At 46.4% G+C, this 3980-nt stretch overlaps 1 protein-coding gene across 1 annotated transcript in view; it reads right to left on the bottom strand.

Annotated features, from left to right (window-relative positions):
* Ttc39b (tetratricopeptide repeat domain 39B) overlaps positions 1 to 1712 on the bottom strand; it is a 208840-nt gene extending 207128 nt beyond the window's left edge. The window contains exon 1 of the mRNA XM_026781908.1: positions 1696 to 1712. The gene's annotated coding sequence lies outside the window, so the exon portion shown is untranslated. The remainder of the gene's footprint in view (positions 1 to 1695) is intronic.
* Positions 1713 to 3980: the final 2268 nt, after the last annotated feature.

Raw genomic sequence — 3980 nt, forward strand, 5'->3', positions numbered from 1 at the left:
GCGCCACCACCGCCTGGCGATTGTGTTTTTTCTTTTGCTCTCTCTAACTTAGATTTCATTTTCCCAGTTATTATAACCAAACAGAGTAGCCACTTAATTTACAAGACAATAAGAGTCCATTTGTTCTCAGTTGACCTAGGCTGCTCTTATGGGAACATAATTCTGTAAGTTCGAACAAACCACTGTGCTGTGCTTGAAAGTCAGAATGCCTCTGCAGTGCCCTCTGCTAGGACCTTTCCCCGGTCCAGAGTTTGAATGTCAGGGTCCAATGAATTTAATGCTGTTCTTTCTCATTCACTTTTTAAAAATTAAAACAGCTTTTTCTTTCTTTCGTTTTTTTGTTTGTTTGTTTGTTTGTTTGTTTGTTTTTCCTTCCTGATTATCCCACAGTTACCTGGTTGAGTGCTAAAAGTCTCAGGCTTGTCTCATTTGGGTTTCTTGTTAGCTGAGGGCTGCTCTTCCCACTCGCCCAACTTTAACACATTATTAGCTGGTATTAGATTATCTGCCACTTTGGGCTGTTATTTCTTCTTTACCTTGCTAGCTGTGTTTCTAATATTTCCAGGAAAAGCATTAGGGGGCATGGAATCTTTGCTGGCAAAATCCAGGTCAAGCGGTTGTTTCCATTTAACCTCAGGTTCTCTCCTTAGGTTAGACTGAAACTAAGAGATAGGAATTGGCAAAAAGAAATGTGTTTATTTAGACTTTTGGTCAAACCTGGGGAGGGAAAGATTCCCTGCTTCCCTCTGCCTTGCCTGTATAGCCCTGTTACAGTTTACAGAAAAGGTAAAACAGTACCATGAATAACTGCGTATTACCTAACTTTAAGATAATTGTCAGACTGAGATTAACCTTTTCCTGGGAGACAGTCCCTCTCTGGGGTTGGGACTTCGAGCTATTCTAACCCCCAAAGTCCTGGTCCCCAAATGCAAACATGGACTTGTTACCCAGGGATGGTAAAAACAACTGTCATTCCCTAAAGCACACATTTGTCACCTCTTTAGAGACCCCTGAGTCGGGACCTTGACATAGAATAGTATGTGCCTCTAAGGAAGGGGCCACCTCACAGATTACAGAAATGGGCTTAATGGGACACAGAAAGGACAACGTTGCCTACAGATCTGTAACAACAAACAAACAAAACCAAAAATGACCACCCCAGGCATGAAAGAGTAAAGGAAGGAAGTCCTAACAGAAGGGACGGGCAAGATTTTTCACACCTCTGAAACTGTGGGCATTATTAGTCAGCACAGCCCTAGCGTCGATAATAAAGCAAGAAAGGTGATCAAGGAGCAGCCTAGATGTATCATTCTGAAAGGATGCTGGCACTGCCAAAGACATGGCGTGGGCCCGGAGAGGCAGCAGGGATGCAACGCCCAAACTCCCTCCTCTCGCTCAATGAGAAGTTGTCAGAGCCCCGCACTGGCCAATTACAGCCAGAAAAGGAGCTTGAGTAAGAGAGCCCATGAGAGTCGCCTCCGGGGAACAGAACGGTTGTGAGGACAAAGAGAAGAGCGGGCGAGGCCAGGCCGGCACTGCAGCCGGCACTGCAGATCCTTCTTCGCTTCCCCACTGAAGGCAGGAGTCTCCGCCAGGCTTTCTCTCACCCAACCCTCTCGGGGTTAGTCCTGCAAAGGCAACAACCTCCAAGAGAGGTCCACGCGCACATTCACCATTTAGTCACTGTTTACTTACGATGTTCGCTACTCAACATTCTCCGGTGGTATTTCAGACGCTGTTCGGACAATGTTTACTATTCCCAGGCACTCGGTACGAGGCTTGGTGCTAGGTGCCTGCGTGCGTGCCTGCTCCTTAAACCTTACAAGAGCTCATCAAGGTGGCTATTAGCTTCTGTATTTAAAGAGCATGATTGGAGGAGAACGGAGGAGAGAGAGCCAACCCGTAATAACTCAGTCTTATTGGGGCTCAAGCTGTCTCCTGTACCATATCGCCCCTCGGGAAGGAGAGAACGGTATTTCTCTACCTATCATTTGCTTTTCCTTGAGCACACCTAACTCTTGCCTGGTTTTCAGCAGGAGCGGAGGTTGAACACCACAAACAACTGATCTTGGCTCTGAGATCCAAGATCTCCCCCCCTGGGGCCCGCCTTACGTCAGGTGAGCAGAAGAAACCAAATCCTGTGTGTCCTCCTTAATTGCTAGCTCCTGCTTTTAGCTCGCTGACTGTTTTATTTGGAGCCTGTGAAAGAAGAACTGACCACCCTGTTTTCCCTGCCTGTGAGAGTTCTCTCAGGCATCAAGACGATCTGGAAGGTACCTCCCACGGGATGCGGCTGTCACATGGCATAGCTGTTTAGCTCAGGAGAATTCTGAATGGTAATGCCCCAGTCCTGTCAGGAAACTGGCTTCCCTCTGCGTTTTTCTTTTCTTGGTCATATTTTGAAAGGATATTGATCTGGGCATGTGTGTTCAGCCCCTCGGGAGCCCTCCTAGGACAGCCCAGGCCTGAATGTGCCTATTTCTGCTTTCAGAGATGCTCTCTCGGGGTTCCTTCGAGTGTGGATCAGGTGTACAGAGTAACTCCTCTTGGATGTCTTTTTGTTATTTTGTGTTAGGTTTTGTTTTATTTTGTTTTGGTTTCTGCGACAGAGTCTTACATATACCCAACTAGCCTCAAACTGCCGGTCCTCCTGCCTCTATTTCCCCAGTGCTTGGATTGCAGGTGTACATCACTGTGCCCAGCCTCTCCTTCTTACACTGCATATTAATAAACAAAGATTCTGCCCTCCCTCCCTCCCTTCTTCTCTTCCTTCTTTCCTCCTTCCAAAAAAACTATAAAGTACTTTAGTTAGCAGAAATAAAATCATTCCTTCTAGCAAAAGTACAACCATCTCTTCCCTAAAACTGGTTTTACTAAGATATAATTTATGTACTATGTCATGCAGCCATCTTAAATATATAGTTTGATAAGTTTGGCACTACATAATTCTGTAAAATTACAACCAAAATCAAGATATGGGACTAATATAACATTAGTCGTGTTAGGGTCTGAGAGAAGCCCCTCCAAGGAAAGACCAACAGCAACGTATGCAATAACAAGAGCCCTTTATTAATACCAATGTTGGGGTGGCACTTGGCGACCTCCAAAGAAGGTAACAAGCACGTTTTCAGCTAGTTAGGGGAAATCCAGAGAGGAGGGATTAATCTGGGCTGAGGGGTGGAGGAAAGATTAGTATGGGGGCTGAATGGTGAGAGGTCCTAGTGGTTAGGGACCTCAGCAGCAGGGTAGGGAAAGCTCCCTTTAGTTATCAGGAGACTCGGGGGGAGTACCTATTGAGCCATAAAATGGGCTTTGGGGGCTTGCTGAGCCAGTAGAAGGGGTCGTGAGGTGTCTGCTGAGCTAACAGAGGCTGTGGGGCACCTGATGACTGTTTCTCCTAAGTTGTGGTTTTCCTGAGGACTGTCTGTTTAGCTCTGTCTGGTCTAGTGAACCGAAACTAAGGCCTGATCTCTATCAGAACTACTAAGAGAGCCTGTCTTGGCTCTGGTCTGCCTCCCCTCCCCCCAGCCCACGAGCCCTCTAAGTTTGCCTCTTGGGTTTCTCACCTGGCTTGAATCAGCAGGTGATACAATTATAGTCATCTTAAACAAGAGAAGCACATCATCCACCCCAAGGCTCAGGAAATATCACTGAAGAAGGAAGGGGCAGGGGACATAACAGCAAGAGGATGGGAATACGTGGTGGTGTCTTTGCTGGGGTTGCTATGGTTGTGATGAGACCCATGGCCAGAAATGACTTGGGGAAAAGAGGGTTTATTTTGCTTACACGTCCTCATCTCTGCATCACTGTTCATCACTGAAGGAAGTTAAAAATATCCGTTTAAGGCATTCAGAACATGCCAGGCACTCCTTTAATCCCAGCAGTTGGGAGGCAGAGGAAGGTAAATCTCTAAGTTTGAGACCAGCCTAGCCTACAGGGCAAGTTTCAGGACAGAGAAACCCTGTCTCAAAAAAAAAAAA

This window comes from Microtus ochrogaster, chromosome 10, assembly GCF_000317375.1.
Source record: "Microtus ochrogaster isolate Prairie Vole_2 chromosome 10, MicOch1.0, whole genome shotgun sequence".
In the NCBI taxonomy this organism is placed as follows: domain Eukaryota; kingdom Metazoa; phylum Chordata; class Mammalia; order Rodentia; family Cricetidae; genus Microtus; species Microtus ochrogaster.